This window comes from Tiliqua scincoides, chromosome 5 (genome assembly GCF_035046505.1).
Source record: "Tiliqua scincoides isolate rTilSci1 chromosome 5, rTilSci1.hap2, whole genome shotgun sequence".
NCBI classification, from domain to species: Eukaryota; Metazoa; Chordata; class Lepidosauria; order Squamata; family Scincidae; genus Tiliqua; species Tiliqua scincoides.
Window position 1 is genome coordinate 91,455,300 of NC_089825.1, and position 15,083 is coordinate 91,470,382.

General features: G+C 46.7%; 1 protein-coding gene across 2 annotated transcripts in view; it reads right to left on the bottom strand.

Moving 5' to 3' along the window:
- Window positions 1-13,630, bottom strand: part of HDAC5 (histone deacetylase 5) — a 129,177-nt gene extending 115,547 nt beyond the window's left edge. For both annotated transcript variants that reach the window (XM_066628789.1, XM_066628787.1), the window contains exon 1: window positions 13,386-13,630. The gene's annotated coding sequence lies outside the window, so the exon portion shown is untranslated. The remainder of the gene's footprint in view (window positions 1-13,385) is intronic.
- Between the last annotated feature and the right edge of the window lie 1,453 nt (window positions 13,631-15,083).

The window sequence follows — 15,083 nt, forward strand, 5'->3', positions numbered from 1 at the left end:
CAACCACCAAAGAGTTGAGGGATAGTCAGCACATAGAAATCACCATCAACATAACCTTCCACACACTGAGGGATATCCAGCATAGAGGAGGAAGGATCAGATGTTGATGAGCCCTCACTATCACCCAGCCCCACAGACTTTAAGTTAAGATTCGGGTTCATAGAGTTCGTACTGTGTATAATGAAGCGGGAACCCTGGAACTGAACCCCACTTTCCCCATAGTCTCAGTGAGTATCTGCTAATTTGGTATCCACTACATTTTCTAGGAACCTAACCCTAGCAGATATAGAGAAATGACTTTATTTGGCAAAAACAAATGATGTTTTTAGTGAGATATAACACAAAAAGAAAGTTAGACTGCTCATTTAGGACAGGATCCTACATTTCAGTCATTCAATCTCTCTCTCTCTCTCTCTCTCTCTCTCACACACACACACACACACACACAACACCATGCCTTATCCATCTTCGTTTTTTTGTTCATTTCGCCCTGCACAAAACCAATTAAACTCAACCAAAACCAAACAATGTTTGATACTGTGTTCACTTGTATGGTCCAACCACAAACTCTCCACTGAACACTGAGATATTTGAAAGAACAGTGATGCTGTCATTGAGGGTGCAATTCTCCATTTCAAATTTTAATACTGACTCCTCCCCCACACCAAGTTTCAAAGGAAGAGGAAACTGCAATGTACTTTGTAGTGAAAGATCTATCTCAAAGGCCAAGCAATGGGAATTCACATTCCTGGACATGTTATCCAGGACACAACTGGCCACTTCAGCCTCAAACTCCACACCTGCTTTCAGGGGGGGTCCGGAATCACAGCACAATGCAGCCTTCTAAAACCTGAGAGTCACAGAACTGGAGGAGCAAAGTTCACTGGCAGGGAGGTTACAGTAAATAAGGGTATAAAGATAGAATGGGGGCAAGGCTGTCAACAGCTTTAAAGATAAGGACAGGCATTTTTTTTTTTCTACTCTATGCAGAAGGGGAAGGGAAGCCAGGATAGAAATCTGAGAAGAGTCAGCCCGTGGTCGGAATGAACGTTCTGGACACAGGTGAGAGGCATCATCAGCTGGTTCTCAGGAAGGACCTTCAAACCCATTTCCTTGGACTGGACAGTAGTTCAATTCATCAGCCAACAAAAGAAGGCTCATTTTGCTTCCCTTGCATTCCTCTTTTGTACAACTCCTCAGGCTACCAAGCCAGCATCCCAACAAGTCACCTCTCTATACAAGTAGAGCTTGTGACAGCAAGCACTCTGCCCCCCCCAATTGTGCAACCCCTCAGAAACTGGGTGAAGTGTGCGTGCTGAGACTATTTTCATTGGAGACCGCACATCCCTAGTCAGAAGTACGACACGGAAATACTTGGGAGGAGTCAAGCAAAAGCTGTGGAGAGCATAACCAAACGGAAAGGGCAGGAAATTTAAACTGCTGTACAAGAGTTAATATCATGATAATGGTTTGAATGTGGGGGGAGATAAGAGAAGGGAATTAAAGATAAAACATCCACAACGGCGTTGCTAAGGGGGGCTGGGGGGGCGTAACGCTGGCCACAGCCACGATAGCAGCAGCCAGCACGCACCATTCCTCAACAACATTGCAAATAAGGTAATGACTTCCAGGGGCTTGGGGGGTGACAGGAGCTTGGCAGGGGCAAACAGGAGGGAAGATTGGGAGGTGGTGGAGCAAGGGGCAACCAACAGCAAGGGACTGCCTTCGCCGTGGCCTCTTGCAAACAGCTCCAGGGTTTTTTTCCTTTAAAGCAGCAGCAGTTAACACAGTCCCATGCCGCTCGTCACCTCTTGCTTGGGGGGGGACAACTGAGGGCTTGGCGGGGCAAACAGGACGGGGCTGAGTTGGGAGCAACAGCAGATTTTTTAATTTTTCAATTTTTTAAAAAAGTGGGTGTGCCATCTGGGGGCATCACTTCTGGGTGTGACACGGGGGCATCATTTTCAATTTGCCCTGGACGCCAGGGTGGCTAGTAAGATCTGGATTCAAGTTCCTCTCAGTCATGAAGCTTGCTTGGTGGCAGTAACTGTCCCAAGATCTCTCAGCCAAATCACATGGTTGCCGGATAAAATGGGAGGAGGAAAGAACCACGTACATCACTCTGGGTGGGATAAATAATAAATAAAATAATACATTCTAAAGACAAAGATCAACAGGGTGGGTTCTGATGGCCATTAGCAGATGTAGAGCAATAAGAAGAGAGGAAGGCTTGGGAGGTAAAATGAACAGTCATTCAAAGGTTATACGCTATAGATTAAGATTATACAGTACATTAGAACCACATGGTAATGAGTCATCCAGGCAGATTGAGATGCAGGACTGGGTGGATGAATGGATAAGGGGCTGGACTGAGTGTTGCTAAAATATACAAGGTACCAAAAGACACAGGATTCAACAAGGTCACTCCAGGATAACACATAAAGAAAAAACAGGGGACTAAGGACTGAACCATGAGGAATCCTAAAGGAGAGAAGGAAGCGTGAAGGTGAGGTTCACTAAGGCAATAAACTGTCTGGACTGTACCACCAGACTGCAGGGTGGGTCGGGTCACATGATTAAATACTTCATACTCAAACATTCCCTTTACATAATAAAGCTAGTATATTAGAGAGAACAGTTCTAGCCTAGTCTTCTCTCCCAATACAGAACCTTGCTGTCAATGCAAAGTAAGTTTGTTTTCGATGATAGAGACCATTTAAACAAGCAAGCCCATATCTGCAATCTGAAGTGGTACAGCTTGAATTGAGAACAACATTTGGCTCTTCCACCACCCTTACAAGACTGGGCAATTTCTAGCCAGGTTTCAATCCTCTGTCTTCTATTTGGGAGGCCTGGTCCTGTTCCCATATGAATGGGGGCTGGTTGTGTTACCCAGTGCTGAGCAAGGTCATTCTACACATGCTTAAAAGGAAGTCCAGGGGAGTTCTAGTTTCAATGACAGCAAGTTACACAGTGCATACAAATGTTTAGCAGCAATCAGACACCCCCCCCCTTTTTAAATGAAAAGCCACTTCAGAATTAAGCAACTGGGGGCAAAATCAGACATGAAGCAGGAAACCTGTGGAAAGATTTTCTGAGTTATGCCAAAATTTGGCCCCCAGACTGGAGAAGCAACATGAGAGTCACTTGAGTAGAAAAGTGATGAATGAAGAAGGGTCACGCCGCCTTTCCCACCATCCTACACTCTTCGCCATCACCCCCTCCCAAACTGTAGTCTTTTTTTACAGGGGAAAACAAAACAGCATCATTCTAACATGACAAGGCTTGTGTCTCTCTCATGGCCCTGCAGTGACTAATCACATCCATTTAGCTTGCAGGAACAGTAGCTGTTTCGTCTGGCACAAGAGTTTAGACTAGGTTTAAAACTCAGTACTTAAGTACTCAGATTGGTTGCCTGCCCCTCCCCACAACACCTTGAAGATTTATGCCTTGTCTCTTTGATCTATCTGAAGGGAACTAGAAAAATCAGGCTTCAAATCTGACTTCAGATTTCCCTCTGCCAAGAGCAGCGGTATTGCTTCTCAGTCTGCTACGATCCTCATCCAATCAAATTGGGCTGGCACACTACTAGAACTTTTAACAATGAGTGACAGTGTTGCGGTGGTGGTGCCAGGTTTCCTTTGCAAAAACAGCAGGGCTTTCCCTGGTTACGACTGCTCTCTTTTTAACTGTATGGTGGTGGTTGGTTCTGAAAGCGTTACTGCTGGTGTAATTTGACAACATGAGGTCGGTGAAAACAAGGCCGAGCAATGAGGTCCACAACTGCAACCATCAATGGCTGCAAAGACAGCACAAGGCAAGGGCAGGTGCCCTCCCATTCAATTGGGTTGGGTTTTAGAGGTGCTTGGAAGCAGCAATACCATCACCATTGTCCAAATGGCTCCAACATCAAGTTGAGCTTCCAAGACAGGAGTCCCAACTCTCTTTCTACTTGAGACCATGACTCCAACATGTGCTGGCAACAACAAATTTTGAGTAGGAGTCAAGGATAGACAAGAATTGTGAATTTCTGCCAGGTGAACAGGCTGAGAAAGCTAGTGGTGCTGCAAGTGGTGCATTGATGAGGAGGAAGGACACTATTGCACAGTGGCGTCCCGGAGCCTCCTGAGACCTGGGGCTGGGCAAAATGGTGACATGTAAATGTCACCCCTTATGTCATTGCGTCACTCCCACGCCTGTACTGGACATGCCCCTACTTCCGGTGTGGCTCAATTTCAGAACTGTGGGAGGGTGAGTGAGACCAATTCACAGTACTCATTGCTTCCAGCAAAGAGCGCTCTGCATGCATGCGCCCCCACAATGAGCCTGGGAAATATCTAGAGCACCATGGTGGGGGAGCACGTTGCCCTAGACTCCCTACACCACACCAGCTCCTCTGACAAGGCCCCCCCCCCCACGGTCTGGCACCTGAACCCCGGGCCCTCCCCAGTCACCTGCTTCATTCACTACTGCTATCACATAGCGTAGCAAAAGGCAAAAAGGGCTCTTGCCCCTCTTGAACTTACCCTAGCTCAATTATATTGTGCAGCCTCAGTGTTCCCATGACCGTCAGCAGGTGTGGTTTAGTTCCAGGTCAATAGGTCACTAAAACAATTGTCCTCCATATTTTAACACAGGGTGCATTTGCCTGGACAATAGAAAGGATCAGCCATTGTCAGTTCCTACCTGGATATTCTGTGCAATACTTCTCAGGTGACTGCTATAACCTCATCTGCAGGTGTAGGAGCGATGATCCATTTCTGAATCGAATCTGTTACAGCGCATCCTGGCTAAGCCAGTCTCAGATATGTTGCTGAGGTCACCCAGGCAAATTGTCCCAAGTGACCACCATTTTCATACAGAGGCTGTCTTCTCATTGGTTGACTCAGGATGTTGTGGCCCTCATTACAGTTATAGGACTTCCCTTATGTGTTTTTTTATTATTTTATTATTTTTATTATTTTATTATTTCCCTTATGTGTTATGTGTTATTTTTACATTGTCCTTCTTCTAAGGAACTCCAGGTTGTGTGCACGGTTCCTTCCCTCATTTTCTCCTCACAACAACCCTGTGTAGTAGATAGCGGGAGATAGTAGTGAGAGATAGTAACTGGCCGAAGCTCACCCAGGAAGCTTCATGGCCGAGGAGAGGATTTGACCCTGCATCTTCTAGGTCTAAGTCCAACTCACAAACAGAACCACTACACCATCCTGGCTCTCAAGTTCGTACATAAGAACTTATTCTGCACTGGCCTAAATCTAGATGATGCACATATTAGGGGATTTACTACTATGCCTGTCAGAGTCAAATGCGTGATCATGGTTCAGCTCTCAGCAACCCTTTTTGCAGCAGTGGGCTAGTTAGAGGTCCTATAGATTTCCAGGACCAGACTCTCATGGTTTCCAAAGCCACCATGAGCCTGTGAGACAATGACTATTAGGCACCTCTTCATGCTGCTTCACAAAAGAGCTTGGGCTCAGGGTTGAGGATGAAGCTCCAAGAACCATGACAAGTGATGAAAAACACAGGTGAATCCAACTTTTGGAAGCTCTCCCCAAGTCCAGAATTGGCTGTTGCCACCAGAATGACTGGAATGGTCTGGCAAAGTACAAGTTCATTATACAGTGTACTGCTGTTCTTCCTGACTAATCAGGGTTGGCAGGAAAAGACTGTCCCCATTTATCAGGAAGTTGATTAACGCTCTTAAGTGAGAGAGTAATGCCAGCAACTTTTTCTAAAAGATATCAGTTGAGCTACTTCTTGGGAAGAAAAAAACCCTTTCCTTAAGTTTATTATCTTTGAGAAGCACAGTCAAGTCTGGGTTAGTGAAACCATTCCAGGTTTGCTTGGATGATGCAGATTTTCTAGATTCATTTAAAGTATGGATTTAGCAAGACTGTACAGTTAACCCTCGGTATCCGCAGGGGTTCCAGGGAGCTCCTGAGGATGCCAAAACCCCTGGGTATCCAAATCCCTGGGTCTGGGCCATATTCTGAGGCCTGGAGAGGCTGCGTGTGGCCTCTCCAGGTCTCAGAAAGTGTCCCAATCACAGCTGGAAGGGGTCATGTTCTGGTCACGTTAAGCTGGTCAAGTGGTGTGACAAATTCACAGGTTTCAAACCTTCGGATGAAAAGGGCCCACCTGTATTTGCTAACCCTGTTTGGTGACCATTTAGAAATGACTAAAAGAATCAGCAGCATGTCATCTTATCTCTTTCTCTGACATAATTTACCTTCTCTCTCCTTACTTTATTGGTCTATCTCTTATCCTCCACACTTGCTTTGGACCACCTAATATGGAGTACAAGTCATCAAAGCAAAAGGATATAAGATAGCAAGTTACTGTACAATACCGAGCACATTCACCACACAAATATTACATAGTGCAAATTGCAACTGCTTCTGCTACATCTTTTCTCAGGAATCAGCAAACCACATGAACCATTTGTGCACTGCTCATGAACCATTTGTTCTTAACGTGACAACTCTTTCATCCAAATAACCCAATCAATTAAAGATCAGGTTGGGCTTATTTCAATCTGTGTCATTATTTCTGATCATTTGATACAGTGATTTTCAACCAGTATGCATTGGTGTGCCACAAATGGTTCGCAGGTGTGCCACAGGAGTTTTGGGGTCTTTTGTTAGTAGGGCCATTGGGGGATGCGAGCCTCCTTCAGCAGCATGGTGTGCCTTGTCAACTGTCAACGAACTGATACCGTACCTTGACCACTTAAGCACCTTGTCAGTATGCCGTGACATGGAAAAGGCTGGAAATCACTGATGTAAAACAAAGGCCTTTGAACATTGCCTGATGAACTTCCTGAAGCCAAGTAACAGAGTCCCCAAGCCTCTACAGCAATTGGATCTCTTAACAACACACAGTTTATTCATGTTTGCTTCGATTCATTGCTGACCAGGTTTTATACAAAAATATGCACCTTACCCTTTTATCAGGGTAGAAAAGAGATGGCACAAGCAGGGCCGGCACAAGGTTTCCTGGTGCCCAAGGCAGTGTGTCAACCCTGGCTGGCCTTTTACCCAATGATGCATTAGCTTCCGCCTCTTCCCACTCCCCAGTTTCAAAAAAGAACAGAAAGCACAGATGAAAATGGTGGGCTAGAGCTTTGACATACTTCCGCTCTGTTCTCTCTTCCTTTTCCAGTCCAGAAAGCACGAGAGAATAAGTATGGACAGGTATGGACAGGTGGCTTGGGAACAGCATGGTACTGCACAAGGTATAAGGCCTTGCATAGTATTGACTATAAACAAACAATAAATCTGTGCAGTTTGACCCACTGGGTCATTTTGGTTGAAGTTGAGATAAAACCCTTCTGCTGCCTGAGACAGTGGTCTCAGCCTACTTCACCAATGAGCCAGCCCTGGGAAGAAGTCTTATAGGCCCATAAGAGGGTACTGTGGGAAAGGAAGTGCGATACAGTGGTCATTGTGGTTACTTAGTGCTGAGGCACTCCTTCTTGGGAGCTAAGCCCTGAACCTTTCAAAATAGCTTGAGTTATTTCTGGCAAAGTGCTGGAATCAGGCTTCACTGAGACATGGGACGACAATATTTGTCTTCTGAGCCAGGGATGGGCAAATGTTTTGGCAGGAGGGTCACATCGTCTCTCTGACACTGTGTCAGGGACCGGGGGGGGGGGGGGGAAGAATTAATTTACATTTCAAATTTGAATAAATTTACATAAATGAATACATTAGAGATGAAACTTATTATATGAATGAATGAATTTTACTGAGCTTATTTGTAATACATATGAGAACTATAATACAGGCATGTAGAACCACATGACAACTATGAACTGTTTGCCACACACCTCTTGCACAGTGAAAACATACAGATCAAGCCAGAAACACATGGAGACATAAGTTGCTCAGAGGTAATGGGGAGGGCAGTTAAAATAATGCCCAGGGAAAAGCAGAAACACATGGAGACTATAAAGGCCTTGCTCTAACTCGGTCCCGTAGCTCACATCTGGCGGTTGCGACCAGCAGCCATGGGCCAGTGTGGGCTCCAACAGTCTCCAATGGGCCAGAGGCTCATTGGAGACTGGGGGCTCCCTGGGGGCTAAATTGGGGGACACTGTGGGATGCAAGTGGCCCCCAGGTTGCATTTGCCCATCCCTGTTCTAATCCAATAAAGACATACCTAATTCTATTCTCCCAACCCAGATTTGGTGTAAGAGTTCACACCTTCCCTGGCAACTGTGCACATCTCTGTAAGGAAAACTTACTTCACACTTCAAAACATCAAGTTTTAGTGTTGGGGCTGTTTTTAGCCTTAGCTCTACAAATGCATCCAGGCTAGAAATTTATTTATTTATTTATTTATTTGGGGGGGGGGAATGAAAACTGACATTCTGAAATATTTGCAGAAAATTAGAACTACAGGCCTATTGCACCACAGGCAGGGCAAGAACCAAAAATCCATCCTGTTTAACCTACTTGCCAACTTTGTACTTCTACAGTAATTTTCCTAAATGCTCAGAGCACTTCACACTCTATTATCCCAGTAATCCTGTTCAAAAGCTTTACAACAGCCAGTATTGTTTTCTCCATATTACAGATGGCTGGCAGGGGGAGTGGGGGTGGCTGAGAAAGAGCAATTTGCCAAGGTCTGCCAACAAGTCCATGGATGAGGTGAGATGAGAACTGGAGATTTCCTGCCCAATCACTCCTCTTCTTAACTACTACACAACACACAGAAGGCAATATAGTCCACGCAAATCAATTCCCAAACAGATCCATTGATTTGACCCAGAGCACTGTGCGCTGCAGACAGAGAGCAGGTTCCTTACCTTGAGGTGCCTGCAGAGTGAAGAATTCCAGGTGGCTCAAGCAAATAAGCCAAACCACAGTAGGAAAAGCCGGGAAGGGGGAGTCACTCCAACAAATTAGGATCTCTCACCAATTGAATCTGGGAGGGGGATCCTTTCAAGGTGCAACTCAGCAATACAATCAGATTCAAAGTGATAGGGTGCAGAAGCAGCTTGCAAAACAGAAGCAAGTAACATGCAACCCTCAGTTTCATGCATAGACTGCAGAATGTTAGCCAGCCCCATCCCAAACCTAACTGTGCTACTCTGAAAGAACAATAGATGAGGCCAAATAGGAGTTTTACCTTGGGAATGAAAACCTGCAGGATCCTTCTCAACAAAAGCTCTACCATGTTACTTTGCCCAGTGTCATAGCGTGCATACACAGACTGCTTCCTAACACTACAAGGAAGAGTAACTTATGAACTAGCCAAGGTAGGACATTAAATAGTTACAGAGTTCAGAAAAAAACAAACAGGCAAAGTCATCTTCTGAACTTTTTAGTCACATGGGTCTGAAGACCTTGTGACTCAAGTTTGCAAATGTCACTTCTGAAAGGTTAGGAAAAGTGCAGCTGCCTCTAAGGGCAGTCATGCATATACCCCAGTATCATTTTAAAAGCGTTTTCCCCCATGACATAATATTTGGTCCACATGTGATGAAGGTAGAAGATGAGGGAGTTCCCCCCCTTTTGTAACATGCATAATCTGGCTAGCAGCACTTTTCTGTCAATAAACTGTTTATACCAGAAGCCCTATAAACAGGTTTAGTATCAAGAATCAGCCAGGCGAGGGTCTACTCCCATAGGAAGTAGCTGACTTCTAAAGCCCCAGCACACAGTGATGGTCATGGAGGGATTCGTAGACTTGGGGCTGGGTTTTTTCCAGTCTACAACAGCTTGGTGCTGATACTCTCATCATTCCAGAACTCTGCCGTTCACACACTGGATGCCACGGTCTCACAATTCTGCTTGTACTTCTACAGCAGGGGTACCCAAACCCCTGCCTGGGGGCCACTTGCAGCCCTCGGAGGCTCCTAATTAGGTCCTCAGGGAGCCTCCAGACTCCAATGAGCCTCTGGCCCTCCAGAGACTTGCTGGAGTCCATGCTGGCCCAACGCAACCATTCTCAGCAAGAGGACAACTGTTTGACCTCTCACCAGAGCTGTGGGATGAGGGTTCCCACCACTTCTTGCTGTTTCATGTCTGTGATGCAGCAGTGGCAGCGAAGGAAAGGCTGGCCTTGCCTTGTGCAAGGCTTTTTATAGACCTTGAGCTACTGCAATACCTTCATTCATTCATAAAAGTTCCATCTCTAATATATTCATTTATGTAAATTTATTCAAATTTTAAATGGTAAATTAATTCTTTTTCCCCAGCCCCTGACACAGTGTCAGAGAGATGATGCGGCCCTCCTGCCAAAATGTTTGGACAACCCTGTTCTACAGCATCAAAGAGTGGGAAGTGGCTGTTCCACAGATCATAACACCACTTAACCTTTCTCTAGTGCAGTGGTTCTCAAACTGGTGGGTCTCAACCCACCAGCTTAAGAATGAGTGCCCTGGCACCTTAAGGGGCAGGGAAGGGGGGAAGGTAGCGATGCAATCCACAAGATCACGTAGCTGCCATGGTAGCAGGAACTTTTTAAAAACTTGCCCCTGCCCAAACCAGTCTCCTCGGGCTGTGGGGAACCACAGAAAGACCTCTGCAAGGCTCCCTGTGCCTCAAAAGTATAAAATGCGGTCATGACCCACTTAGGGTCGCAATCACAAAACCAGAATTGGGTTGCAATTGCATTTTTAAAATTATTTTGAGGCATGGGAAGACTTGCAGAGGGCTCTGCGGGGCTCCCCACACCCCCAGGAGGCTACTGCAGATAGGGGTAAATTTAATAAAAACTGTGGATACTGTGGATCGCGTCACTGCCTTCCCCCCACCAAACTTACCTTCCCCCCACCAAGACTTACCTCCAGTCACAAACTCCCTGTGAGTCTGAGAACCGCTGCTCCAGTGCCTTCTGAGCTTACAAGGCACATCACGTATTTACACTGATGCCGTCCATTCAACAAACCTGTCAGGTAAGTTTTATTATCCCCATACTGCAGCTGGAGCAGCCAAGATGCAGGGAAAGTCACTTGCCTAAGGTCACCTAGTGGAGGTAATGGCAGACATGGGATTTGAGCCAAGAAAGTCCTGGCTTATTCTCCTATACCACAATCCTATGCATGTCTACTTGGAAGCAACGCCTAATAAACTGAACGGAATTTACTTCCAGATACATGTGCATAAGATTGCAGTTTTAGACACACCTGTTTTCTCTCCTACAAGACTTTAAAACATATCAATTTTATTCAAAACATAGGAAGCTAGTTTTCCAGAAAGTATACCTGTTTTGCTCCCTGCTCCAGCACCCAGAAGGAAAACTAACTTGAAATGACCATTTCAAACCATTCCTAACCATTTCAAAAATTACTCAGAGCCTTGACAAAACGTAGGCAGCCTTGAGATGCACCACCAAAGCAAAACATGCCATGTCCAATGCAGGTGGGGAAGTTTCAGCCTCGCTATCTACCTCCCATTCATCAAGCCATCCCAACTGATAACATCCTTCCCAAAGCACACTGCAGATGAAACTAGAGCCCAGATTCCATACTCTTTAGAGTAATTTTGTCAAAATGATGACAGGTAAGGACAAACCCACTGAAAACAGCAGATAATACGATGGAGCTTGTTTTGTTCTTTGCCCAAATCCCACCGTCCAAATTCACATACATCATCCATTTTAATATGTGAAGCACATCACAAGCACCCATTTTAAAAAAATCTGTGTCATGTCTGCAATCAATGAGCAGATTTTTGTTCACACATTCAATCTCAACCCTCCCCATTGCTATGAATGACAGCAAGAACACATACCCTAACCCCACAGGGAATAAAAACACAAGTATGTCCAAATCCTTCAAACCTGCAAAAAGGGGGGGGGGGTTGTCTTTCATCTAGCCCTCAGTTGCTTTGGCAACCAAACGTAAACCTTACAAGGTAATTTGGGGATAAGGGTAGAAGAAAAGAGCAACACAAGGAGCTGACACCTGGAAAAGAAACCCACCAAAACATCTGGAGAGTACCTATAGTTAAAGGGGAAGACATTTTGCAAGAGTCAAAACACCGAGACGTATCCCAAGTCAGAACCCCCTGGTCCATCTAGCTCAGAATGCACTGCATAACTGGGGACAGGTCCCCATGATTTCAAACAGGGTTCTTCTTTCAGCCCTATGGAGAGAAGCCAGACACTGAAGCAGAGACCTCCTGCATACAAAGCATGCCCTCTATCACCAAGCCTTTACAGGAATCTTGCAACTTGCACACACATAAACTTAAACTTTGCTCTGAATGAGGCCTTAGACCTCCTCCTCTTGCCTGGTATAGCTTTATATGAAAGCAGCCCATCCGTGCTCTCCTTTCCAGCCATTGGAGAGCCAAGGGGTGATTGGCAACAGTGCTGGGAAGTCTGCAACCCGCAAAAGCTTCATCTCACACATCTACACCATGTCTTTTTTTGTGCGCTGTCTGGCACACCACACCACCACCTCCAATACAGTTTTTCAATGAGAGGGCAGGAGGCAGAAAAAGTGATTCGTTAAAAACATCCCAACAACTCCACCCTGGACCGTGTGCCACACACTTTTGCAAGTTAGCACTGTGCCAACCCTGTGTCCCGTCTGGCCTCTGGAAGCTTCAGATTCCACATCATGCTGGGATATCACCCACAGTAGATCCCTGCACCACCAACACCATCACCACTAACGCAGTTTCTCAATGACAGGGCAAGAGGGCAGAGAGAGCGACTCTTTCAGCAAACACCCCAACAACTCCACCCTGGACCGGGTACCACTCACTTCTGCATGGCAGGGCTGTGCCAACCCCCTGTGTCCCATGTGGGCTCTGGAAGTTTCAGATCCCACGTTGCACTGGGAGGTCACCCACCGTGCATCCCTGCAAAACGGTTTTTCAATGACAGGACAGGAGGCAGAAGGAGTGACTCTTTGAGCAACACCCCAACAACTCCACCCTGGACCGGGTGCCACACACTTTTGCATGGCAGGGCTGTGCCAACCCCCTGTGTCCTGTCCGGGCTTTTGTGTTGCACCAAGAGGTCACCCACTGCAAGTCCCTGCACCACCACCACCCCCCCCCCCCAAAAAAACCACAGTTTTTCAATGACAGGACAGGAAGCAGAAGGAGTGACTCTTTGAGCAACACCCCAGCAACTCCGCCCTGGACCGGGTGCCACACACTTTTGCATGGCAGGGCTGTGCCAACCTCCTGTGCCCTGCCTGGACTCTAGCGTTGCACCAGGAGGTCAGTCACCCACTGTGGGTCCCTGCACCACCACCACCTATCCCCCCCCATCATTTCTTGCTCAAGCTTACAGCTCTGTTTTCCCTTCCTGCAGAGTTTTGCCCCCCCAGCTCTGCACAGCTGCCCCCCAGAGGCATACACAGCAGGGACTGCAGGAGTCCTGGGGGGGCATTGAGCCGCCCTGGCTGCCTTCTTTACCTGCAAGATGATGGGGGAAAATGGCGCGTGGTTCCTCCTGCTGCTGCTCTTGCAGATGTTCCTGCAGGCTGGAAGGCTGCAATTACTGGGCCCAGCCTTGCCCCAGCTGTGCCCCCCTCCTAAAGCAAAGGCTCTGGCCCGCTGTCCCTGCCACTGCAGCCCTTCATAACCACAACCACCTCCTCCTCTTCCTCTTCTCCTCCATCTTTGCAGCTGGCTCTGCTCGCCTGCCCTCCACCGCCGCCAGCCACCAAACACCAACAACAACATTCAGTGACGTCATTCGCCGTCACGTGACTGCCTCCCCCCCCCCTCCTGCTCCGGCTCTATAAATAGCCTGGCTCGCTCACTCGCCTAGAACCCTGGAGGGGGCACTGCTCAGGCAGGGGCGGAGCCTCTTCCGGCCGCCCTTAAAGGGCGCGCGCCTGCACTTCTGCAGCTGCAGACAGAGCAGCAATGAAAAGTCAGTGGAACTCCACTGCGTTCATTGGCATTGGCTGTCATAGACCTGCCTGTTAGGAGTGCAGCAGACCTTATCCAGCTCCAGTGGTGGGCATGAAGGAGTTTGCATAGGTACAAAAGACAGACGGGTCTCTGCACCCAAGGAGCTTCCAATCTAAAGCAGAACACACTGGTTTGAAAAAGAAAAAGGCTATCAGTTTTTCCCCATGTTTCAGATTTTGCATTCCAGAAGAGGTGTAAGAAAGGCAGCAGGATAAAACTGATAGGTCTCTGCACCCAAGGAGCTTCCAACCCAAAACAGAAAAAGGTTTTTAAAAAAAGAAAAAGGATATTAGTTTTTCCTCATGCATAGGGTTTTGCATTCGAGAAGAGGCATAAGAAAGGCAGCAGGATAAAATTGACAAGTCTCTGCACCCAAGGAGATTCCAATCTAAAACAGAATCACTGCTAAAAAAAAAAAGGAGATATCAATTTTACCCATGAGTTCAAGAAGAACTCCTATACCCCATTCGAGAAGTGGTGGAAGAGGGACAGCAGGAGAAAATTTAGTGTTGGAAGAATTAGAACAGATAAAAGAACATTTTTCTTAACTAACATGTAGTTGGTCTGTGGAACTCCTTGCAACAAGGTGTAGTGATGGCCTCTGGCCCTAGATGCCTTTCGAAAGGCATTGGACAGATTTCTGGAAAACTCCATCATAGCTTGTAACTCCATCATAGCTTGTAACCCATGCTATGTACAGTCTGAGATTACAGCTGGTCACTCATCATGAGAGCCAGGTAGGAATTTTTTTGTGCCATCCAAATTGCTAATGGGTGGCAATTTTTTCACCTACCCTAGACTGGCAAGGGAAGGACAGTGTGTTCAGTAGGTTTCATGTTTTAAAAATTGGGCACTTGTGTTCAATAAAGTGGCCCGAGTTAAACCCAAACCACTTGCTAGTGTCTTCATTGGGTGGGTGCAAGGGTAAATACAATGCCAGTTGCAGGGGAGTGGCATCGAGATGCAAGTATCTTGTGGTCTTGTCTGCTCCCTGAAGCATCTGGTGTGCTGCTGTGAAATACAGGAAACTGGACTAGATGGGCCCTGGGCCTGATCCAGCAGGGTTCTTCTTATGTTCTTAGGATATATTCTGCCACTGAGCCACAATGTATTTGCATACAGATGATCCAGGGTTAGATCCCTGGTATCTCCAAGGAGAGCTGGGAAAGACCCACATCTGCAACCCTGGAGAGC